Genomic DNA, 26,576 nt, shown 5'->3' with positions numbered 1-26,576 from the left:
CAATTAGTATTTATGATGAAATATCCTAACGATTTTATCTAACAAATTATGAATCATGAATTGATGTTTTGGCAAGAATGTTGTTTTTAAAGGTTGCAAGATGAAGACCCGAGAGAGAGGGGAAGCATTACAAAACGAGGTCATCGGAATTGGATGGTCATAAGATTCAGTCATCAGGACTGAGAGGTTTGACCTAAAAATTGCCCTGGCTAGGTTATTAGGCTTGACAATAAATTTCTCGGTGGAACCGCATGAGCTAAAAAACATTTAAAACAATATAAATAATTAAAAAGCAAACAAAGTTCTTACCTTAATTAAATTTATCAAATAATAATATTACTTAATATTATTTTATTCTCTCGATTAAGATCATAAATAAATATATACAAAGTGACACCATTACATTAGAATTATTAATCCAATAATGCCACCTTGCAAATACATATTTACAAACTTAACCAAGATAATAATATAATATTAAATAATATTAATAAATAACTTTTCATTTTCCCTTTTCATTTAAAGTTTCCTTCTTTTCGTATTTCTTTTCAAACTGATGATAAAGAATTTGAATGGATTCTTGTAACGGCAAGGAAGCCGTAAGGTCAACTTGAGATATAATAATGGGAGCTTTGTCGTGGTCTCAGATATACCAATCCTGATATCCGACTCCTTATTTCCATACGACTTTTTTTTTCCTAAGTTGCCCTTTCCTGTTATGGTGCCACCAGCACCCGAATTTCATTATATCCTTTTGCAATCTATAATCCTTTGTTGCTGTGGAAGTCTGAGAAGGAAGTAGTGAACCCAAGAAAAGCACTATCAACTGTAGAGCCAAGAGCCAACAAGCATTTGAGTTTTAAGTTTTTTGCATTCAGAGTTGTACGACTTGCATCCAGAATAATTACTTCCTTGCATCCCTAAACAACTGCTTTCTGTGGAATCTGAAGGAAGCGTTGAGTCCAGTAAAAGTAAATTCATCTGCAAGGCAGTGAGCCACGTAAGGAGATGTTTTGTTTTTATTTTCTTTTCTACCTTAATTCTTTGCATAAAACTGCTTAGGCTGAGACGGTTTTAAGTCTTTATCCATGCTTCTGGTCAATATTAAAACAAGTTGTCTTCCATATGTTATAGAACATAAGTAATCATCATAGTTCAGTATATATGTACACATAATTCTGCTAAGCATAAACTTAGTTGGATAATAATGATTGTCCAAGTAATACTCTTAGTTCAATCAAATGTCTGGAAGGATGGAATAATTCTAAGATTGTCAATCCTCTGAATAAATTGCTGGAGTTCTTCATTTATAACTTTACTTTTATCTTTTTGAAATATGTCATAATATCTGATAAACAGTATTGAGAGCTAATGTCACCTGGCTAATGCCTGGATGAGGTGATGAAAGTGCAAGCTAAACCAATAAAGATAAATGTTCAGGCACCAAAGATTCACCGGCCTGATGGCCTGTTATGGTGAGGAGGTGTAGATGAACCTGATAAAAGAAACACATGAATGAAATCAATAACCATTTTTATACAAATAAAAATCTAATGAAATTAGCTCATGCAACTTCAACTTTTGAAATTAGATGTCAAGCTGAGTGGTGGAGATCGAGTTATAAACCCACATTTCGAAATCCTTAGCCAGGGTGGTAAAAGGCAGACTTGCCACAACAAATTGATTGTGTTGTTGTCCTGATGCTTCAGTTATTCTTCCGAATAGTTGTTGGGACCTCAACCCACCTGATTACTCCGATGGGTGGATCAATGAACATCCCAAGCCCGACCTCGAGGTAGGGAGGGCCGTTCTATTAATTTAGAACCTGTGTGGATAAGTAAAAAGGTCCGCGGTTGGGAGTTTAAGCCTATGATAATGCTTCTCCTCTCACCAAAGTCAAAGCTTGGACAACCAATTTAGAAAGTCTCTCAACTAGAAAACAGTATGTTCTATTTAATCTGTAAACTTAGTATTTTCTTTTCAAGCTGTAGATTTCCTTAACTGAAATTTAGAAATTATCTTCAAATTTATTTAATTGTTCTTGAGCATATTAAACGAATTTTCATTTCAATAGATCTTTAATTGTTTTAGATTTATTTTCAGTTGAATATATCAATTGTTAGTTAATGATTAGTAATGTAGACTTAAATTCAGTTTTTAAATCGTTTTATGTCATGTGAATATGATTATAAATCAGTTAGTTTAATGATGAAATTAGTTAGTAGAAAACCAGCTGTTACATATGGTATCAAAGCGTTGGGTTCAACACTGAACCTAGGGCACATCACCTTCCTAAAATCTAATAAAAATTGAAAAAAAAAACGAATACAAGATGCTAGTACATAGAACACCTCGCAAGAAAACATGTCATCCTATTTTTCCTTACCTCATCAAGAATATGACTAAGTACGATTATTTTTGCTGTTCCGAGCCTCAAGATGATGAAACATGAGTCAAGCCATTCAACGTATGAAGGAGGAAAGAATTCGATGGACCCCTACCAAGAAGGCAGCATACTCCTCGGAATAAACTAATTTTGGAGTGGAACGCTCAGCAGAACAATCCCCTCCTCCATTTTCATAGATCGAGGATTGTATGAGACACGTACCAAGTAGAACCAGAAGCTGTAAAACAAAAATTTTAAAAAAATATAATCTATGGATGTAAAACTACCTCAATAGAGGAATTTTGTAAATAAAGATTGCTTTGTTGAGCAGTGGAAATGAAAGTTTTGCTTTGTTGAGCAATGAATCTAGCTTGTAAATAAAGATTGCTTTGTTGAACAATGGAAATGAAAATTTTGCTTTGTTGAGCAATGAATCTAGCTTGTAAATAAAGATTGCTTTGTTGAGCAATGGAAATGAAAATTTTGCTTTGTTGAGCAATGAATCTAGCCTTGTAAATAAAGATTGCTTGTTGAGCAATGGAAATGAAATGTTGCTTTGATGAGCAATGGATATAATCTTGTAAATCAAAATTTGCTTAGTTGAGCAATGAAAATAAATCTTGTTATTGGAAAATAATGAGAAATTTTGAACAATAGAAGTGAAAATTTTCTTTTGAGCGATGAAAAACTAAAACTATAAATTTAACTGTGTAAACTCGTAGGTGAAAGACCTGAAATACAACATGAGTAACAATGAGAGTGCAGAAAATTGAGAGATAGTTCGTGAGAATCATCAATCCTCTAACGAATTACTACTTCAAATTCTACAAGAAACACAACTAAAACTAGAAACTATGGAGAGAAGAATGAGCGAGATGGCAGCCCAAATGGGGCAACATCGTGAGGAAATGCAAGACACACCCAGAGTCGAGACAGAAGTCTCAAGCCATAATAAAACCCACTCCCCAATACAATTTGATAAACAAAAGAAAAAGGATATCGTGGCTGACTTAGCAGCGGATATTAAGAAAATTAAACCCCCTAAGTTCTCTGGTACTGAGTCAGAAGAAGAAGCCGAAGCGTGGCTGACAGAGATGGAACAATACTTCAAGATCCGAAACTTTCCAAAAACCTCAAAGGCAGTTTGGGGTATATATCAATTCATTGGAGAAGCAGCAACTTGGTGGGGAAACACCAAGGTGGAACTAAATATCAGATCCACTGACATTACATGGGAAAAATGTGTAGACATGTTTAGAACACAATGGCTGCCTCAAACTTTCTTTGACCAGAAACTCATGGAATTTCAGAATTTGAAACAAGGGGATTTGTCAGTTCATAGATACTGGGAGAAATTTACCAGGCTACTTAAATATGTACCACCTTATCAACAAGATACCAACCTAAAAGTAAGAAAGTTTATTATGGGACTGAATAACAGAATAGGGGGAGCCATAGATGTCCTTGCATCGCGAACCATGGAAGAAGCCTTGGAAAAAGTTGTTCGATAAGAACATAAGATTAAAAAGGATGATTCTATTCGGGACAGTAAGAGAAAGACCAATTGGAATTCAGAAGGTGTTGAATTTGGACCACTAAAGAAACAATTTAGGGATTTTAAGAACAATAAATCTAAAAACAAAAGCAATGGAACCAGAAACACCCAAGGAAATTTTCATGTGAACAAAGGTGACAGGAATAATCAAGGAAGAGGACCACCGGGGGTTTGTTATATTTGCAAGGGAAACCACTATAAGAGACATTGCCCTAATCTCAATCAGCCACAATGCTCACCTTTGCCACAACAACAACAGGTTTTTCAACAGAGAATTCACGTAGCTTTGGATAACAGACAGGCAGAGCAACAAATGGGTACCATCGAAACACCGGGTAAGATTTATAGAAACCCCGTGACTATACTCATTGATACCGAAGCAATTGAATATTTTATTTCACCTAGACTATTAAGTAGATTTCCAAAAAGAACTAGTTTTATGGCAAACCCATAGATAGTCGAATATGCAAACCAATCAAGGGCCAAGGTAGAGCAATGCCTGTTTGAAGCTCAAGTTGATTTTCCAAACTTCTATACAGAACTGAATTTATATGTAGCTCCATTGGATCTTATGACATTATTATTGGAATAAACTGGCTTAGTGAACATAAGGCTAAGGTAGATTGCCTTGCCAAAATCGTCAATTGTGTGGATGATAGAGGTAGACCCACAAGTATTTCAGGAATCAAACATGAAATTAGAGCCGAACAGATTTCAGCAATGCAACTTAAGAAATATGGAAGAAAAGGCTGTGAAATTTTTGCAATAAAGGTTGAAGATACAAGAGAAACCACGTATGGGGATGCTTATATCTATGAAGATGGAGAAAATAAGCAAAAACTAAAAGAATCATTTGAAGAAAAATATCCTTATTTGAAGAACTATCAAGATATATTTCCTGAAGAACTTCCTGGTTTACCCCCTTCCTGGAAATTTGATTTTACTATAGACTTAATACCAAGAGCAGAACCTATATCCAGAGCCCCATATAGGATGACCACCACAAAGTTAATGGAATTACAGATACAATTACAGGATATGTTGGATAAGAAGATGATTCGACCTAGCGTCTCACCATGGGGAGCCCCTGTGTTATTTGTAAGAAAGAAGGATGGAACCATGAGACTGTGCATAGACTACAGAATGCTTAAAAAGTCACTATCAAAAATCGATACCCATTACCCAGGATAGATGATCTCTTCGATCAAATGAAGGGTGCGACTGTGTTTTCAAAAATTGACTTAAGATTAGGTTACCATCCACTACGAATTAAGGAAGAAGACATACACAAAACCGCTTTCAGAACTAGGTATGGACATTATGAGTTCACGGTGCTACCATTTGGGTTAACTAATGCCCCTACAGCCTTCATGAACCTAATGAACAGTATATTTCACGATTGTTTGGACAAATTTGTGTTGGTATTTATAGATGATATTCTTATATACTCTAAAAATGAAGAACATCAGAGACATTTAGAGATAGTATTATAGAGACTTAGAGAACATAAGTTATACGGGAAGTTATCGAAGTGTGCCTTTTACCAAAAAGAAATACAGTACCTAGGACATATAATTTCAGCGCAAGGCATAGCAATAGATCCATCTAAGATTAAAGCAATTAAAGAATGGCGCATACCTAGAAACGTATCTGAAGTCAGAAGTTTCATGGGGTTAGCTGGATTTTACAGGAAATTTGTCAGGAACTTCTCAAGAATAGCTTATCCCATCACATCAGTTTAGAGAAAGGGGAAGAAATTTGTTTGGACAGAAAAATGTCAATCAGCTTTTGAGTTTCTGATAGAAAAACTGACTACTGCACCTATTTTAAGGGTACCTGATCCACAGAAACCATTTGTGGTAATCACTGATGCTTCAGGTGAAGGATTAGGGGGTGTGTTAATGCAAGAAGAACAAGTCATTGCCTATGAGTCTAGGAAGTTGAAAAATTATGAGCAAAATTATGCACCACACGATCTGGAATTAGTAGCTATAGTTTATGCTTTGCAAATGTGGAGACATTATCTAATTGGGAAACCTTTTAAGCTCCGATCCGATCACCAAAGCTTAAAATATATTTTCACTCAGCAAAATTTGAATGCAACACAAAGGAGATGGTTAGAATTTTTGGCAGATTATGAGTTTGACATAAGTTACATCAAGGGGAAAGAGAATAAGGTGGCTGATGCATTAAGTCAAAGAAGACATAGTTCAGGAATGAATAAGGTAAAATTTCAGTTGAGGGATCAAATCTTACAACATTTAAAGCATGACGAATTTTATGAAGAAATCAACATGGCACTTATTGGAGATCCACAAGACCCCAAATATTCAGATTTTAATTTAGAAGATGATGGATTGTTGAGATATCACCATAGAATTTATGTACCCAATCATCCTAAGCTGCGAAGATTAATTTTAGGAGAGTATCATTCAGCCCCATATTTAGGAAATCTAGGGGTAACAAAAATGTTATCTGACATAAAACCCTTATACTTTTAGAAGGGAATGAAAAGAGAGATAATTGAATATGTAGCAAGTTGTTTAGAATGTTAGAGAGTGAAAGCGGGACATAGATACCCAGCAAGATTGTTGCACCCAAATGAGGTACCTAAATGGAAGTGGCAAGTAATATCTATGGACTTTGTACAGGAGTTGCCTATGACCAGGAATCGACATAACACTATTTTGGTCATGGTTGATAGATTGACTAAGGTTGCACATTTTATTCTAGGGAATTTATCTGATGGAGCACTTGAGATAGCCCATAAATTTATAAAAGAAATATTCAGATTACATGGGGTTCCAGAGAAAATTATTTCAGATCGAGATACAAGGAAAACTTCTAGATTTTGGCAGACATTATTTTCAGCTTTGGGCACCAAATTGAATATAAGTTCAGCTTATCATCCTGAGACAGACGGTCAGACAGAGCGAGTGAATCAAGTACTAGAGGATCTTCTAAGGGTTTATTGCATGGATCGACAGTATCAATGGGAAATGTACTTACCTTTGATTGAATTTGCATATAATAACTCATATCAGTCTTCGATTAAAATGGCTCCCTTCGAAGCCTTGTATGGCCGTAAATGCAGAACCCTAGTAAGCCAGAGTCTATTAGAGGACAGGGTCATTGTTGGGCTAGAAATGCTACAAGAGATGGAAAAACAAGTACTTCAAATACACCAGAGATTGAAAAAAGCAAATGATAGGCAGAAAAGTTATGCTGATGCAAAAAGAACACCCAGAGAGTTTTCAGTAGGGGACAAGGTGTTATTGAGAGTTAAGCCTCAAAAGAGTACTATTAAGTTTGGCAAGAATGCTAAATTGGCCCCCAGATATGTAGGACCTTTCTAAGTTTTGGAGGTTGTTAACCCAGTGGCCTACAAGATTGCTTTACCTCCAGCCCTTGCCAGGATGCATAACGTCTTCCATGTGTCTTACCTTAAAAAGTTTGTTAGTCATCATGAGCACATGATTGATTGGAAATTGTTGCAAGTGCGAGAGCCAAGGGTGGTAGAGGTAAAACCACTCAGAATGCTCAAGGTACATAAGCTACGTTTACGAAATCGAGAGGTAACTCAGTCCAAGGTCTAGTGGGACCAGTATTCAGAAGACAATGCTACATGGGAATTATCATGATATTTTTCAGAAATACCCCTATCTATTTACAAAAACCGGAAATTGAATATTTTTCTTTTATTTTAATCCTTAAAATACAATTTCATATTATTTCATCCTGGACGATGAAAAACCTATGGGGGTGGGTATGTTACATCCCAATTTTTGCCCTAAATATAGCCGTTGAACCAAATTAATATTTCATGTTCAAGTGAAATTAGTTCATAATAGTCGTTATATCATGGTAGTTATAGCTGTTGTTTATTTATTCATATTCATGTGAAATTGAAGCAGTTAATTTTAGTCGTTGCATCGATCTTGTTATCATATGAAACTGAGTCAGTTAAATTTAGTCGTTATGTTCATATGAAATGGAATCAGTTAATTTTAGTCATTGAACATTTATGATAAATCAGTTAGTATTTATGATGAAATATCCTAACGATTTTATCTAACAAATTATGAATCATGAATTGATGTTTTGGCGAGAATGTTGTTTTTAAAGGTTGCAAGATGAAGACCCGAGAGAGAGGGGAAGCATTACAAAACGAGGTCATCGGAATTGGATGGTCATAAGATTTAGTCATCAGGAATGACAGGTTTGACCTAAAAATTGCCCTAGCTAGGTTATTTGGCTTGACAATAAATTTCTTGGTGGAACCGCATGAGCTAAAAAAAATTTAAAACAATATAAATAATAAAAAAAAAACAAAGTTCTTACCTTAATTAAATTTATCAAATAATAATATTACTTAATATTATTTTATTCTCTCGATTAAGATCATAAATACAAAGTGGCACCATTACATTAGAATTATTAACCCAATAATGCCACCTTGCAAATACGTATTTACAAACTTAACCAAGATAATAATATAATATTAAATAATATTAATAAATAACTTTTCATTTTCCCTTGTCATTTCAATTTTCCTTCTTTTCGTATTTCTTTTCAAACTAATAATAAAGAATTTGAATGAATTCTTGTAACGGCAAGGAAGCCGTAAGGTCGACTTGAGATATAATAATGGGAGCTTTGTCGTGGTCTGAGATATAACAATCCTGATATCCGACTCCTTATTTCCATACGACTTTTTTTTCTGAGTTGCCCTTTCCTGTTACGGTGCCCCCAGCACCTGAATTTCATTATATCCTTTTGCAATCTATAATCCTTTGTTGTCGTGGAAGTTTGAGAAGGAAGTAGTGAACCTAGGAAAAGCACTATCGATTGTAGAGCCGAGAGCCAATAAGCATCCAAGTTTTAAGTTTTTTGCATTCACAGTTGTACGACTTGCATCCAAAATAATTACTTCCTTGCATCCCTAAACAACTGCTTTCTGTGGAATCTGAAGGAAGTGTTGAGTACAGTAAAAGTAAATTCATCTGCAGGGCAGTGAGCCATGTAAGGAGATGTTTTATTTTTCTTTTCTTTTCTACCTTTTTTCTTTGCATAAAACTTGCTTAGGCTGAGACAGTTTTTAAGTCTTTATCCATGCTTCTGGTCAATATTAAAACAAGTTGTCTTCCATATGTTATAGAACATAAGTAATCATCATAGTTCAATATATATGTACACATAATTCTGCTAAGCATAAACTTAGTTGGATAATAATAATTGTCCAAGTAATACTCTCAGTTCAGTCAAATGTTTGGAAGGATGGAATAATTCTAAGATTGTCAATCCTCTGAATAAATTGTTGGAGTTCTTCATTTATAACTTTACTTTTATCTTTTTGAAATATGTCATAATATCTGATAAACAGTATTGAGAGCACCAAGAATGTCACCTGGCTAATGCCTGGATGAGGTGATGAAGGTGCAAGCTAAACCAATAAAGATAAATGTTCAAGCACCAAAGAGTCACCGGCATGATAGCTTGTTATGGTGAGGAGGTGTAGATGAACCTGATAAAAGAAACACATGAATGAAATCAGTAACCATTTTTATACAAATAAAAATCTAATGAAATTAGCTCATACAACTTCCACTTTCGAAATTAGTTGTCAAGCTGAGTGGTGGAGATCGGATTATAAACCCACATTTCGAAATCCTTGGCCAGGGTGGTAAAATGCCGACTTGCCACAACAAATTGATCGTGTTGTTGTCCTGATGCTTCAGTTATTCTTCTAAATAGCTGTTGGGACCTCAACCCACCTGATTACTCCGATGGCTAGATCAATGAACATCCCAAGCCCAACCTCGGGGTAGGGAGGGTCGTTCTATTAATTTAGAACCTGTGGGGATAAGTAAAAAGGTCCGCAGTGGGGAGGTTAAGCCTATGATAGTGCTTCTCCTCTCAGCAAAGTCAGAGCTTGGACAACCAGTTTAGAAAATCTCTCAACTAGAAAACAGTATGTTCTATTTAACCTGTTAACTTAGTATTTTCTTTTCAAGCTGCAGATTTCCTTAACTAAAAAATTAGAAATTATCTTCAAATTTATTTAATTGTTCTTGAGCATATTAAACGCATTTTCATTTCAGTAGATCTTTAATTGTTTTAGATTTATTTTCAGCTAAATACATCAATTGTTAGTTAATGATTAGTAATGTAGACTTAAATTCAGTTTTTAAATCGTTTTATGTAATGTGAATATGATTATAAATCAATTAGTTTAATGATGAAATTAGTTACTAGAAAACCAGCTGTTACAGGTGGTCTGCCAGGTGGGATGTCACTAAAGACTTTGTCATACTTCACTCTCAACCTCTGTATGTCTGGATGATACTCTGTCTTATGCTGTCCCTCCTTTGTAGGCATGAGAGTACATACGGCTGCCCACTCAATGTCATCATGTCTAGTTAACCTCTCCAGCCGTATGAAGGAAATAGTCCTGATGTCTCCATTCCTGATGTCTCTCAAAATGTGTTGCTTCCCATCCACTTCAAACTTAATCTCCATGTCCTTTAATCTGAAGGTGACCTCTTCCATTGAGCGCAACCACTCCATCCCAAGGACAATATCCAGATCACCCATGTTGACAACATAGTAGTCTGCCTTGAACTCATAGTTGTTCAGGTGTAAGAGCAAATTTCTAACCATCCTGTTACACTTAAGAGTGTAACCATCAGTGACCTATACTCGTAGTCCCTCAAACTCCTCAGTCATAATTCCACGACATTCAACAAAATGTGCATCAATGAAATTGTGCATAGCACCTGTATCAACCAAAGTAATAACTCTATGCCCTACTAGAACACCACGCAGTCTAAAAGATCCTTCCTGCTGAATGGTAAACAAGCGTGCCTCATGTAAGTGCAACTCAAGCTCCTCTTTAGTCTTTGGAGATTTTGCTTCTGCCTTGAGCTCTGCATCACTATGATCAACCTCATGTTCATAATTATCAGAATCTGAACCCTCGTAACCTCATGTTCATAATTATCACTACGAGGACAACAGGGTTAGGCCTCATAGGACAATCATGATCTCTGTCATATGGACCCTTGCAGAAAAAAAATAGCTTCTTCCTATGCAAGTCATTCAGTGTCTTCATGTCCAAAGGTGCAGTAGACTTACCCTTGGTGTCACCTTTTTTGCCCTTGTTTTTATCAAACTTCTTATTGTCCTTGAATGAAGAAGTGCTCCTGGAGGTGAACCTGCTAGAGGGTGTTGTGAGCTCCATGCTCCGTGCCTTCCTCATAGCCTCCTACAATGAAGGGGGATCGAATGCCTTGATCTACCCCTTTAAAGGTTCAGACAACCCCTTTGTGAATAGTATAACCAACCTCCTCTCGGACACATCCTGCACCATCACTGATAATCTCTAAAACTCACTAATGTAGACCTCCAAACTATCTGTCTATCTCAGCTATGTAAGATCGCGGAAGAAGATCTCCGAGTCTTTCTTATCAAAATGCTCTACCAGTGTATCCACAAAATCCTGATAGGATGTCACCTGATTATGCTGCAATGTAACCATACCATGTGACCACCAGTCGTGTGTTGCGCCCTCTAAATGCAAAGTGGCATACCTGATAGCATGCATCTCTGACATAGGCCTCAATGCTAGGAACGTATCTAACTTATGGATCCAAGCTTGTGTTGTCATCTGTCCACTGTTGTTGAAAGATGGTAAGGTGAGCTTGCTAGCAGCTCGCTGCAACTCACTATCCTGACCTCCTCTAGGCCTCTAGTTCTGTCTGCTACTCCTCATGTGCTCTCTTCTCTAACTCAGGTAGCGATCAAAATTCAGCAACTCATGAACATGTGGAGGTAGTGCCTACCATTCTACATCTACAGCTCGAAGATCATCCTGAAAGTCCTCTAGCATATCATCGTCTACTGCCTCCTGGGTTGCCTCTCTAAGGAATGTAGGAAGTGTAGGCCTGTTTGCAGTCCATGACCTGTGCCTAGGAGCACCTTGTAAACCTGCTACACTCTTGTTATCCTACTTTGGTGTCCCCCTACCCTGTTCCTAATTCCTCGGCTGAGCAACTCTCTCCATCATAATAGTCAATGCACGTATAGACTGAACTATCTTCTGTTGTCCAGTACTCATAGCTCAGAAGAAGTTTCTAGCCTCATCATCATTAGTCATGGGGACTCTAGGTGGACTCTGTGACTGTCTTTCACCCATAGTAAGAATATCTTTGAATTCCTACTCACCCTCAGGTGCTGCTCTCCTGCGTGTATAATACTTGTGATACCCAAAAGCTGAAGGATGCATAAAGATTCTTTACCCAACAAGATGGCAAGAACACCATTTTGATGCCACTGTAATGACCCTTGCCAATAGGCCACTAATTACCACTAATACTGGACTATAAAATTTCATCAAACACTTGACATGCAAACTAAATACACTGCTGAAAGTAAAATGTTGAATAAAGAAAATTGTTGTGCAACAAATCTACTCAAATAGTTGAAGTAAAATAGTGCCAATATATTCATTCAATGATAACCAAATGCTTTTACATATGATATGCGATTTTAACTCAGAGCATTACAACATGGCACATTACAAACAAACCCTTACTAGCTAAACGCAACTAAGAATTTCTTGCAATTAGAAACTGAAATGAAAGAACTTGGATTGATCAAATGTTGGAGACTAGATGCTGAAAACGAAATGATGACAATGCAACTCCAACCTGCCCTCAAACTTGTTGATCGTACGGCCTACAGGCACAGCCGTACATATACAGACTGGTACGGCACTTGGCAAAAATAAATACTGGGCTGAAAGGTGCCGAAAATGGTATAGAAATAATCGCTAGGCTCCAAGGAAAATTCTCCCAAAAAATAAAAATCAGACTCTCAACCAGCAGTGAGATATAAGCAAAAATGTATGTCCAGGCTGAAAAAATCGAACCCTACTGGAAATGTCTAAATACCAAATAAGCCCAACTTGAAGTAGTTGAATACCACTTCCAAAGTGCAACGCTTCAAAGGATATTTCACCTCCTCAGTTATGCAAATCCTTAAGAGACTTTGTTCTTAATGATCAAATTACAATCTGGAGACCAAGATGGCGCCACAAATGCTCAAAGAGAAAAATAGCGTAAACTCAAGTCATGGGATGTCCAAATGAGAGGCCAAGCACTCTATTTATGCACTCTTCTAAGAAGCCACTAAGAACTTCTAGAAGTATCCATAAAATATTCTTATGAAATCCCTTTGTAATGCACTTTTATATAAAAAGTAACTTTATAAAATAAAAGTGCAACTCAACTCAAAATTATAATATTTTGGCCCAGCATAACACATAAAATAAATATGATAAACCCCATCTTCCCAAGAGCAAAATAGACCATCCAATCCCCAAATAATCATCAGAATGACTCTCTCACCAAAATCATCTGCCTACAAGAGCCCATGATAGGCAAATTCACTGAAAAGTACATGTCACAAAAAAGGGAACATGACACAAAAATGATTGATCAGAGAAAGCTTGAGTCCATGTGTTGTACCTGTTGTATTAGCACCTAAAAAGAATGGAGAATGGAGAATGTGTACTGATTGCAGAGCTATTAACAAGATTACAATGAAATATAGGTTTCCTATGTCGAGGATGGATGACATAATGGATTGTTTGAGTGGAGCAAAGTATGTTACAAAGATTGATTTGAAGAGTGGTTATCATCAGATCAAAATTAGAGAAGGTGATGAACGGAAGACAGCTTTCAAAACAAAAGATGGTTTGTATGAATGGTTGGTTATGTCTTTTGATTTGACTAATGCACCTAGTACTTTTATGAGGTTGATGAATGAAGTTCTGAAAAGATTTTAGGGTAAGTTTGTGATTGTTTATTTGGATTACATTTTGGTATTCAGTAAGACTAAGGAAGAACATCTTGAGCATGTTAGACAAGCATTGCAAAAATTGAAAAAGAAGTTGATGAATAATTTGAAGAAGTGTTCTATTATGCAAGAGGAGATTATTTCAGTTGATGGTTTGAAGATGGATCCTGAGAAGGTAAAAGCAATTTTGGAATGGCCTACACTTGAGAATGTAGGTGAGGTAAGATCATTTCATGGTTTGGCTAGTTTCTACAAAAAATTCATAAGAAATTTCAGTTCTATTTGTAATGCTATGACTGAGACAATGAGAGGAGATAAAAAGGAATTTAAGTGGACAGATGGAGCTGATAAGAGTTTTGAAACTTTGAAACAAAAGGTTGTTGAGTTACCTGTATTGGCTTTGCCTGATTCCCATAAGGTATTTCAAATTGAATGTGATGTAAGTGGTAATGCAATAGGAGCTGTATTAAGTCAAGACGGTAAACCTGTTACTTTCTTTAGTGAAAAGTTGAATTATGAAAAGGAAGTATTATGTGTATGATCAAGAGTTTTATGCTATTGTTCAAGCATTGAAAAAGTGGAGACATTATTTGATTCCTAAGGAGTTTGTGTTGTATACTGATCATAAAGCTTTACAAAACTTGGGAAGTCAACATAAATTGAATCAGAGACATATGAATACTTGCAGAGTTTCACATTTGTCATTAAGCATAAGAGTGGAGTTACTAACAGAGTTGTTGACGCATTGAGCAGAAGACATTCTTTATTGACTGAGATGAAGGTTGAAGTTCTTGGTCTTGAAAACATGAAAGAGTTGTATGATACTGACCTTGACTTTTCTGAGGTGTGGAGAGAGTGTAGAGCACCAAATTTAATAGATCACATAAGTAAGTATGACGAATATTTCATTCAAAAAGGTATGTTGTTCAAAAGAATTCAGTTGTACATCCCTAGAAGTTCTATGAGAATCAATTTGATTAAGGAAAAGCATAGTGGTGTATTGGCTAGACATTTTGGAATTGATAAGACATTGAGTTTGCTAAAGGAGAAGTATTATTGGCCACAAGTGTGTAAGGATGTTCAGAAATTTGTGAAGAGTTGTGGAGTTTGTCAAGTTGCAAAAGGAGTAAGTCAGAATACTGGTTTGTATACACCTATTACTATTCCTGAGAAACCTTGGAGTGACATTACTATGGATTTTGTTCTTGGATTGCCTAAGACAATGAAGAGGTATGATTCTATATTTGTTGCTAAGACAGTGAAGAGGTATGATTCTATATTTGTTGTGGTGGATAGATATTTTAAGATGGCTCATTTCATACCATATAAGAAGACATCAGATGTTGAGCATGTTGCTGAACTTTTCTTTAAAGAGATTGTGAGATTGCATGGATTACCAAAAAACATTATTTCTAACAGAGATAGCAAGTTTGTTGGTTATTTTTGAAAGACTTTGTGGAAGATGGGTACTGAGTTGAAGTTTAGTTCTACATTCCATCCACAGACAGATGGACAGACAGAGGTTGTGAATAGAAGCTTGGGTAATTTGCTGAGATGTTTAGTGGGAGATAAGCCAAGTAATTGGGAAGTAGTGTTGGCACAAGCTGAGTTTGCATATAATAATTCCATGAATAGAAGTACAGGGAAAACACCTTTTGAGATTGTTACTAGAATGCAGCCTAGAGGTATATCAGATTTGAGAAATGTTGCTGGAAGAAAAAAGAAGTGCTGCAGGGGAAGATTTTGCTGATTTTATGGAGTCTTTGCATAAGAAAGTGAAGTTGAGGTTGGAATGTCATGAGCCCTAATTAGCGTGAACAATACAAATATATTTTAAAAAAATACATACACTTTATTTAAAATACCTTATTACTGTTATTGATAAGTATGATATTAAGCATTAAATAATAATCAATGTAATATTAATAATCTACAAATATTAAATAATAGTAAATGATATAACTTATTAACTATATTAAAATATAATATTATCATATTACATAGAAAATAATAAATATTCTTTATATTAAATCAGACAAACATTATAATAAAAATAATCTTAAATATAAAATAAAATGTTATTTTAAATCTAAAAGACACAACCATTGAATACATAAGGTATATAATGGAAGAACATGAGGAAGAATTTGGCACAAAATTGGAAATAAATAAATAAAGACAATGGGAAAGAGACATTAGAGAAGAAAATAAATTTTAAAGAGAAAATAAAAACAAAAGATTTATTTTGTTCTTCAGAGAGATGATTAGATTGGGATCATCACAGAGGTATCAAAGCATCTTTCCTACCATCCTGTGAAAAGTATTCAGTAGAAAATCGTCAAAGAGGTCCCTGCCAACCTAAGGAAATGAAGAAAGTAAATAATAAAAGATTTTAGATCATAATCTACAAAGCAAATGTGACAGAGTTGCAAGTTCATTTGCTTAAGAATCAAATGATATTTGGATATTACATATTATTTTCCTGTGCAAACTATTTCAGATCAGAGCCCTTTATTTGTCTGAAATTGGTAGAGCAGGAATCATGCATGAGAGATCATTGCCCTACCCATATCCGAACGTAATGAAAAGAGAATTAAATCTGTGCTACAATGAATTACAGAAGTTTACATTTAGAATATTATTACAGCGACCAGCTTAATGTGATGGAAGATTACATTTAGAATCAATTTTCTTCACAATAAACAAATGAAAGATTACCAAAATTACATACAGATAAAATATAAATGATGACATCACAAATCCCAGTCATATTCCCACCCCAGTCTTTAGAGTGGAGCTGTTTGCTGAAGGAGTTAGACGATACACGATAGCAAGCAGAAGGAAGTGACTCAGCATCCAAATAGAACAATGATTCTGTATAAGAGACAAAGAAGAGGATATGCAGTCTCAGGAAGGGACAGTTCTGTAACAGCATTGGAGGAATTGGTCATTAACACCAAATCAATATTTCTGAACATTAAATTTGGAAAAGAACAAGTAATGATCAACATAATACAACCACTGAACATTGCAAGTAAAAGACACAACTAAGATGAGAGAATTGTGTATATGAATCAAAAACAAAGACCTCAGTAATATAATCAATGAAGATATCCAATCGCATCTCTTATCGATACTATAGAATATAGGGATCATGGACAATAGATATCAGTTTTCTATGAATCAGATAACACAGGAATTACTATGCATCGCCGATGCATCTATTCTAGGGGTTCGACAAGATTAATATGAACATGCCACTTTAAGGTAATCAGGTTGATAGTTATTGCCTAGGATTCATTAAGAGATATCAAAATATTAGATAATGAACAATCACTATCTTAAATAGAAGATTAATGTAAAGAGACGTATCTCTTAATATCACGCCACCATTAGAAAGATATAAGAATTTAATCAAAGACAAAAGATGTGGAGGGTGAATTAGAAGATACAGTCGACAATGCATTGAAGGGCGCTTTTGAAGATTTTTAATACTGTGAGACAGGATGAAATAATGCATTCAAATTGTGCCTTGCCTTACTCCGAAGAAGTTAACTTGTATTACAATCTCGATGGAAGGTTGAAATCATTAAGGGTTAGTCGTTGCAAGTCAATGGCTATCAGGCCGGTTATAGAAGGGAATCCTTGCCACCTAATAGTTAAATATTGTAGTTGGGTAGACAACTTAGATCGCTAGTAAGGAAGAAATAAAAATATCAGCAGCAACAATAGAACATTAGGAAAATTAACTAATCTTACATCAAATCCAAGTGGAAGATATTCAACGAATAGGAATTATTACAAAAATAAAGGTTAGTAATGCTTTAAGTGGCTCGACAATACCATCTGATGATTGGGTGATCACATTATTAGAATGTAATCTATAGTTCAATATATTAGAAAATTCATCGCTCACCAATATTAGAGGAATCTTTGGAAGGAATAGCTTTATTGGCTAATAAGCATGGACATTTCAGCAGATATGGAATTAATATGAGCATACACTATAATGAGACCTCTCTTCTTTTCTTTCCAAAAACAAATCGAGTGGAAAAGCATTTTTAAAATAAAAGGTGTAAATCCAAGGAAAAGCGCATGCACTGCCAATGCAGTAACACCATATGAATAAATATATTTTGTGATTGGTAACATCGCCGAAGTTTAGAAAGGTATGTCAAAGAACATCGCATAAGGTATGTCTCATTATCATTTTTATTTCATTTATATATAGCAATAGGTATTATGAATTTATAATAGGTGTAATGATAATTTCAAACAATAGATATATATTCTAAAGAAAGGGTTATTACATGAATGACACTATATTCACGGAGACCAATGTGGTCATTGAAGAGTGAAATAACTAATTTATAATATTGTTACGAAATACACTGAGAATATAATTGTGCATAAATATATATTTATAGTACGATTATTTTCTATTCTTTCGCAAGGAGACATTATTCAAAATATTTATGTTTAAATTCATGATGGATAGGGAGTGTGCACAAGGGGAGGAGTAAATCAGTCGTGTGGGGCAAGAGAATCCCAATATGGATCAAGCTCTAAGGGAGCCCCAAGCTGAGCGTGTCCAAACTCGAGCAGCAATAAATCTACCATCCACAATGGAATTAAACATCTATCTAGTGGGTAGGGAGTGCGCATAGGGGGAGGAGTAAATCAGTCGTGTTGGGGCAAAAGGATCCCAATATGAATAAAGATCTGAGGGAGCCCCAAGCTAAGCATGTCCAAACTCGAGCAGCAGTAAATCTACCATCCACTAGGGAATCAGGTACCTTATTATAGTATTAGCTTTAAAGAAAAGTTTCTAAAAGACACATCTTCGAGAACTTTTGATTTCGAGACACAAGAAAGGAGTACAACATTCATGATCAAAGTGGTAAAACATTTTCCCTACCTTTTCTTATTTCAAATTGTGAGCAAGATTCTAACAAGTATACTATGTGTCTATGTCATGTCTTCATGCATCAATGTGTTTGCTTCTTGTCTTCCTGCATTCGTGTGTCTACCTCGTGTTTGCATCGCGCCTTCATGCATTAATGTGTCTACTTTGTGTCTTCATTCATATGTTCTTTCATTGGTTACCAACATGCGAGCTTTGCAAGTGTTTAATACATATGCAGGGAAAAGTATGACTCCGAGCTATGAACCACATTAGTTGCTTGAGGACAAGCAAATTTGAGAGGGGTGCACTTGTCATGAGCCCTAATTAGCATGAAGAATACAAATATATTTTTTAAAAATACATACACTTTATTTTAAATACCTTATTACTATTATTGATAAGTATGATATTAAGCATTAAATAATAATCAATGTAATATTAATAATCTACAAATATTAAATTATAATAAATAATATAACTTATTATTTAACTATATTAAATATAATATTATCATATTACATATAAAATAATAAATATTCTTTATATTAAATAAGACAAACATTATAATAAAAATAATCTTAAATATAAAATAAAATTGTTATTTCAAATCTAAAAGGACGCAACCATTCAATGCATAAGGTGTATAATGGAAGAACATGAGGAAGAGTTCGACACAAAATTGGAAATTTTAAAAAAAAAAGGACGATGGGAAAGAGACATTAGGAAAATAAATTTGAAAGAGAAAATAAAAACAAAAGATTTATTTTGTTCTTCAGAGAGATGATCAGATTGGGATCATCACATGGAACAAAGTAATCAAAAGTATAAGGAGAATGCTGATAAATCTAGAAGAAATCATGATTTTGAAGTTGGTGACGAGATGATGGTTCATTTGAAGAAAGGAAGATTTCCTATTGGAACATACAGTAAACTAAAGATGAAGAAGTTTGGACCTTGTAAGATCTTGAAGAAGTTTGACAGTGGTAATGCTTATGAAGTTAAGTTACCTGATGACATGAATATATCTCCTATATTCAATGTTGCTGATTTATATAAATATCATCAGTCAGATGATGAAATTATTGTATCAGATGATTATCCTAAGAAGCAGATTGAAGAATTTGAAAAAGTATTGGATCAAAGAGTTGGTAAGAGCACAAGAGGAAAAGATTACTATGAGTATTTGGTGAAATGGAAGAATAGACCAATTGAAGATGCTACATGGATTTCTCAATCTGAGTTGGATTTAGCTCAAGTTGTGACACTTGCATGATTTAGGAGAATCATTTCTTCCAACCCTGGTTGTCTGATGCAGGAGCATCTTGGGTTGCCTTGTAATCCTACGCTTTTGTTCTTTCTACCAGTTGCTATCAAGTTCCACTTGCTTCCGAGTTATCCTTCATTTGTTGAGTTCCCAGTGGGTGTCAAGCGCTTAGTGGATGTCGAGCTTCCTGGTTGATGCTAACTTCATAATTGCTACGGAGTATTCTTTGGTTGCCGAGACACCCTTTGGTTGTTGAGTTCGTGTGGTTAGCAAGTGTTCATTTGGATGCCAAGTGTCAGTATTTCAAGGAGCCTTCATTTGCTGAATTGTCTCTGTCTGGTTTTGGTTTGGGCCGACCTTGCATGTATTTAATTTTGATATTGGTAGTTAGTATTTGATGTGAGCCAACTTGTGGCTGTGCATGCATTTAATGTAAGGTTAATTTTGTGATAGGCTGACCTGTGGCCACACAAGTATTTAAGGAGGTCTAGGATTGAGTTTTAGAGGGAACTAAGAGTGAGTAGGAACAAGAATGCGAAGAGGGATCATCAAGGATTGTAATTGAATTGGTATCTGGCCATAACCCAAAAGGCCTTACAACTGGGCATGTATGTTGATTATTCGATGAATCAATAAGTGCTTTCTCTTCTTCCTCCTTTGGTTGTTGTACTTTGTGTTGTGTTTCCGCTGTGTTAACTCTTGCAAGGTGGTTTGGATAGCTGGGTGTGCCTTTGGCCCTAGTTCTTCATCCCTCCCTACGTCAGTCATTGTAGTGAGGGTAGCAATGGAACCCCCTTTTGTATCAAGGCATTTATTCTCTCCTGCTAGGTCATTTCTTCATCAATCGCTGCAAGTATTTGTCCTTCGTCATCATCAAGAATCACCTCAATGTAATGAATCTTTCCCTTCCCAAGGCAGCGATGACCAGGTCCCCATGGTTCTTTGCATGTGAAACAGAGCTTTTTCCTCTGGAGCTCTTGCCGAGAATCTTCATCAAACTGAAGTTTTTTTTGAATTCGCTCCTTGCCTTTGTCTTCTTGTGGGAATGGTGTTGGTTTAGCTATGTGAGTTTTGGAATAAGATGCGACCATGTCACGCACTTTCTCAATAGCTTCGTTGAGTGCACACAGGTTGAACCCTTTGATCCAGCCTCTCAAAGGCTCTCTCAGCCCATCCATGAATAACACAATTCGACGTCTTTCAAAGATGTATGTGACTAATACTGATGGCCTTTGGAACTCAGTGATGTAGTTGTCTACCGTGCCTTATTGCTTTAGCTGAGCTAGATCTTTGAAGTTTAGTTTAGGGTCGTTCCCATCAAAACAGTCAATGAGTCTCTCAGTGAACTCAACATAAGATGTTACTTGGTCATGGCCAAGAATAACCAATCCATGGTGTCACCATTCTTGCACCACTCCTTCCAGATGGAGTGCTGCGAACTTGATTGCTTCTGCTTTGAGCATCAGGTTGAGTTGGAAACAGGTGTCTGCCTTTAGAACCCATGTCTGTGCAGTGATGGTTCTAGAATCAAATGGTGATAAGTTTACCTTTCTAATCTTTCTCTTGAGATCATCATTAAAATAACCATGATTACCTTCCCCTGAATATCTCATTCTTAGATCAACATAGTCTATGTAATATATATCATCTTCCAAACTCGTGTTCCTCCAATCTTCCCGAAGTTTTTCTTGCATTTCCTCAAAAGTGGGCTCTCTGTCTTTGCGTGGTGTTTCTATCCTTGGAAGGAAGATGGGTATCGAGGGTCAAGAGCGAGAGGCTTGAAAGTTTGTCCTTCCCGAAACAGAATTGTCGCTATGCCCATTTTGTTCTCCTGTTGTCTTTCCCTCGGCCAATTTTTGTAGAGTTTCCTACATAAGCCTTTGGGTTTCATTGATTTGCATTTAGTTTATGCTCAACTCTCTTAAAAGATTCATGATTTTTGTCGTAGGATCCTCATGATCTGCCATTCTACCAATAAGGTTTATTCGCCCTCTCCTTCAAGTATAAACTTGCATTCACTTCCACAGGCAGGCAAAATCAAAAGCTCTCATACCACTGTGATGTTCCAATCCCCGTACACGAATGTGTGAGTCTCAGGAATCCAATTTCTCTGGCGTCAATTGATCAGGGAATGAATATGGTAGGGGAAAGAGCAACTAAGGGCCTGGAAGGAAACATACGGTGTTAAACTAGATGCAGAAGGCTGTACGGAAGAACAAATCAAAGCCTGTACGATGGGATGAAGGGTGTCGTACGGTGACTACAGTTGCAGGTCATACGGTATCTACAATTGACTACAGGGTGTCCATACTAGAAGAGAGGGAGTGAAGGTCATACAGCTATTTGGAGGTTGTACGGTATACTATGGAGATGGTCGTACGGCTGGTTAGTAACAATACAGTGTGTAGGAAAGGGATCGTACAGCAAGTTGATGTCTGTACAGAGGAAGTCCAATTGTGTGGATGGTGTCAGATGTGGTGTACGGTGACGTTGGTAATGCAATACGACAAGGGAAATGCAAAGAAGTTTGACAACGTAATTTGTAATGCAAATGCAATATATTAAACACGAATAACTTGCAAAAAACCAAAAACCAAATAGATATACAATTGTGCCAAACAATAATAATATTCCACATACAAATGATGCTCCGATTTGCCAGATCCGAGCCAAGAAGTACACAGACGAACTAGGGTGAGTATTGAATCCCACCGAAACCACACAAGCCAAATAGGGAAGGTCTTTCACTTTCGAAATGGCAAACAACAGAGAACTCCAACCCGAATTCACAGTTCAGAGAAAATAATCTCAATTGCATACCTACGACCACCTACAAGCCATGCTTAAATACCCGTCAGGAAAACCTTCTGAGGCTGTACAAAGATAGTTGACGGCCACACCTACCTACGGAAACAATTAAATTAAAAATGGGTCCGAGATATATTAAATCAATCGGCCCATTAACAAGTTTTAATTAAATACATTTATTTTATGACGAGGACATTACACTATCCACAATGAGGGGGGTATTTGTTCATGATAGTTATCTTGTTCAATGCCTTGTAATCGATAAAAAGCTAGAAATTCCCTTCCTTCTTGCACTGGGACAGCATATGGAGAATAGGATGGATGCAAGTATCTAGCTTTAACAAGCTCACTGAATTCTCTCCTTAGTTTGGCCATTTTTAGACCTAAGAGACGATACAAAGCTTTTACAAGTGGTTTTGCCCCAACTCCAATTCGATCTTGTGATCAATGTGTCTCCTTGGTGGTAGCATAGCAAGAGGCTTATCAAGCAAACATTTACATTATCAAGCAAAACATCTTGAACTAGTGAAGTATTGGAGGTCCATAATGACTCCCCTTCATCCCAAATTCAAAGAAAATTCACCAAGGATAGCCTTTCCAATTCCTGTCTGCTTGCTTCATACTTAGTGAGCTTAGCACCCTCTTAGAGTCACTAAACCACATCGTCTGGATCATGCAAGTCCTCATCATATCAAGCACCAAGATACATCTTAGATGAGGCACCACTACTGTTGTCGCTTGCCTTAGTAAGTCTTGTGCCAAGATGAGATTGAATTCTTCATCTCAATGACGGCTAAGTCTACTAGTCCCTGCCACAATCCAATCTGAATTACTTTATTACGGATTTACCTACTTACTCATTGAGAAGGTACAGTAACTGCCTTGACACAAGTTGACGTCGACTCCATCTTCAGCCCAAGCCCCTTGGCTCAACCTGATGAGATGTAGTTATGCATTGCTCCCGAATCAACCATGGCCATGACTTTCTTTCCACCAAAAAATGCCTCTACATAGCATAACTCATGCAAATCTGCAATGTGTACACTTCTCGAACTTTGCAAAGTGTTGAAAAGCCGCAGCACCCCAATTTTCATCTTTTCTCCCAAAATTGCACTAATTGGATTTCAATCAAGACAATTCCTTTCCCAATGATTAGGGCACCCACAAATGAAACAACCTTGATCCTGTTCCTTCTTCTTCTCTGTAGAAGTTGGATCTTTCTTCTTGGAAGTATTACCTTCATTTGACTTAGCCTTTTTGCCCTTTTGTTTGTCATTCTGACTTAAAGCATTCTTCTTGTCATTCTAATGAAATTGTCTCTTCCAATCAAAGTTCTTGGATCTGGCTCCCCCAAATCCTTTTAGAGTGTCACATCTGGCGGACAAGCGAGCAGGCAAACCAATCAATAATTTCTAAGTTAAAATCAAACTATTTTCTATGTCTAATATATATCATATATGTATCTATTAAATAAGAATAATATCAAAATTATATCAGTTATATTATATATTCAAGACCCATTTACCATTTGGCTTAAGCAAGGAAAGTTATAGTGCTTCCAAGGAGGGGCTTTTATAAATTCCAAGCAATGGATATTTGTATCAAGATAGGTTGGGGATCAGCGACCACAAGTGCCTTGTAGGCATCATCCAAAGAAAGGCTTAAGGGCTTGGATTTGTAAACTTTGAGGGAATTCATTGTTGGTGTCTAAACAACTTGGATAACACCTACTCCTTCTGTCTATGAGTTCAAATCATAGTTTAAAAACTCGGTATCAGCAATATCTCAGCCGGCCCAAAATTTTTGGAAAAACTCAAAATCGGCAAAAACTCGGCAAAAATATCAACAATAAATCGGCACTTTTATCGAACATTTGAAAATATACAATTTGCTTAAAATATTCTTAACAATTATTATAAATCTACTAAAGTCTAAAATCTATTATAAATTTATTTAAATCTATTATAAATCTACTAATATATTATATATTATAATATAAATCTATTATTTAATAATTATCTGTAAAATATATTGCTACTAGCCTACTACAAATTATCAGTTCTTAAAAATGAAAATAAAACAATATTAATGTATATTTTAAATTTTAAATACAGTAAACTTAAATTACTTTCGTCTTTAAAATTGTAAATACTTTAAATACTGTATTACTATTTACTATTTTAAATTTAAATAAATACATTAAATTTACTATATTTAAAACTTAATAAAAATTAAATTTAATGTAAACCTTTTAAATTTAATATTTTTAATATTACTGTATTGTAAATTTTAATCTTTTATCAAAACAAATAAATAATTTTTTTAACAAAATTGATTGATAAAATTATAATATATAATTATATTCGGAGTTACATAAAGTTATAATCAAATTTACATAAAACAATGAACATCAACGTACCTTATGATTCCAATTGGAAGTCTGGAAAAAACGAGTCATAACTGGAAGGCTAAGTGCTGAGATTCGTCATTTGAGCACATCAAAAGCGATGAGTGACTGGAAGCCCTAAGTGCCCTAAAACGTAAATGGAAATTTTGAATACAGATTTGACCCAAAAAATCAACGTTTTTTCAACCCAAAACCCACAGATAATAGCGATTTTTTGACTAAAAATTACTGCAATTTTTTGGAAATTTCTAGGCCAATATTTATGGCGTTTATATCGCCCACCTTGCTGTTTCACGAAATATCGCATTTTTTGCAATTAATCGCCGGTATTTTAAACTATGGTTCAAATAGTATAAGGTTGGATGTGAGTCTTAAAGACAACTTAAATCTAATGAGATGCATGACTAATCCTATCATGGATACTACAATCCAAACCCTAATTGAGAAATTAGAGATAAATTAAGTAAAGTACCAACAAGGGACATTGCAAGATCCATAGGCATTCTCGGGATCCTTGTAGGGCTGTCTCATGGGTGTGTGTTCTTTGTCTGAGGTATATGTTGGATAGTATTGGATCCTTTGGACAAGAGTCTTTCGCTTGTGTGTGAACATGTGATGTTCATTAAGTTATATTTAGCATGTTGTTTACTGCCTATGATGTGGTTATGTGATGCACATGGATACATAATGATTATACTATGTTTTTAAAAAATGCATATTTAACCCTTTGTTCCAGGGGTTCCTTGGTGGAGCATTACATGGTCCTTGTTTGCATCAGACATTATGTTGAATACCACTAATAATACATATAGTATACAATGTAGAAAGCTTTTACAATCTTCTGTAGCAAGCAGCTTTATATATAAAAAAAAGAGTCATGCTGACTCTCATATAGAAGTGCTAGCTCAGAAGTAGACTCTTGAGATTTAACATTTCTGACGAAAACAAATTTGAATACAGAATTTGTAACCCGTAAAATAGGAAAGCATGATATGATCTTCCAAAACTTTAATCAACAACCAAGCATTTAATTGAAAACCTTTGTAAAATTTATTGGGGGGAGAGTTTATGACAGTTCCAAGATTTCATGGTTCAACATAATCATCATTCAACAGACAGAAAACTGCAGTCATTAACATATTTTCCATCCAAAAAAATTCAAACTAGGAATAACATAACACATTCAAGAGTAACCGTGATAATTATATCAGCAAAAATAACTAAAATTAAGTTTACCATATTGATAATATCTGCAAACACGCATGAATGTCATAATCTAATGTTCAATAAACATTGATTATTTTATTTTGCCATATGCAAGAAAAAACAGATCAGGATGATGCTAAGACCTAATGTAGGATTTGAACCTAAGACCTGACCCATACTGATGCC

At 35.6% G+C, this 26,576-nt stretch overlaps 1 protein-coding gene across 6 annotated transcripts in view; it reads right to left on the bottom strand.

The window, feature by feature from the left end:
- DPMS2 (dolichol phosphate-mannose biosynthesis regulatory protein-like protein) overlaps positions 1 to 26,576 on the bottom strand; it is a 118,326-nt gene that overhangs the window by 90,493 nt on the left and 1,257 nt on the right. Inside the window, exon 2 of one of the 6 annotated variants that reach the window (XM_089817677.1) lies at positions 16,531 to 16,722. The exons of 2 other annotated variants lie outside the window; for them this stretch is intronic. The gene's annotated coding sequence lies outside the window, so the exon portion shown is untranslated. The remainder of the gene's footprint in view (positions 1 to 16,530; positions 16,723 to 26,576) is intronic. 3 more of the 6 variants (XM_089817690.1, XM_089817684.1, XM_089817693.1) reach the window with 3 other exon arrangements.

This window comes from Cupressus sempervirens, chromosome 1 (genome assembly GCF_028749045.1).
Source record: "Cupressus sempervirens isolate cs-2001-9-10 chromosome 1, ASM2874904v1, whole genome shotgun sequence".
Lineage (NCBI taxonomy): Eukaryota > Viridiplantae > Streptophyta > Pinopsida > Cupressales > Cupressaceae > Cupressus > Cupressus sempervirens.
Note: the sequence above shows the minus strand (reverse complement) of the source record. Positions and strands in the feature narration are given on the sequence as shown.